The sequence below is a fragment of the Monopterus albus genome, unplaced genomic scaffold, assembly GCF_001952655.1.
Source record: "Monopterus albus unplaced genomic scaffold, M_albus_1.0 scaffold296.1, whole genome shotgun sequence".
Taxonomy (NCBI): domain Eukaryota; kingdom Metazoa; phylum Chordata; class Actinopteri; order Synbranchiformes; family Synbranchidae; genus Monopterus; species Monopterus albus.
In genome coordinates, this window is record NW_018128176.1 from 156,389 (window position 1) to 157,024 (window position 636).

The window sequence follows — 636 nt, forward strand, 5'->3', positions numbered from 1 at the left end:
GTTTCCTGCTCTGTTTTCCTCTGTTGCGGGTGGGCGCTGCCGGCGGCGCTGCAAGTACCGGTCCCATCCAAATGCAGTATAGTACCATTTTAAATGCCTCAGTACCGCGGTACCATACTAGTACCGGTATATCGTGCAACACTAATATTTTTATTATATTGCTGCATTTGCTGCTTAAAGTGCCTTAGATTTTCTGTTACATATTTATCTACTTTATATTTCATCAGTATTTTGTGGCATTCATGTGGACAGCAAAGTAAGAATTTCATTGCACAGGGAAACACGTTTCCTAACTGTGCATATAACAAATTCATAACAAATAAACATTTTGACCTTTGAGTATGGAGTACAGCAGTACACAAAAGCAAGCCAAAACTGACTACTGTATTTAAAATCCTGGATTTGTGTTTCTGCAGGTTTGCCCACAATGCAAAGATTATCCATTTCCTAGGAGCACTGAAACCCTGGAGTGCCGGCAGCCAAAGGGATGAGAGCCACTCACACATCATGGAACAGTTTTTGCGTCTGTGGTGGAAGGAATACCTCGGTCACACAACAACATCTGGAACAGGGAGACAGCCCATTCAGGAAAGTGGGAAACCACAGCAGGTACTACCATTTACAGTATGTGATCTG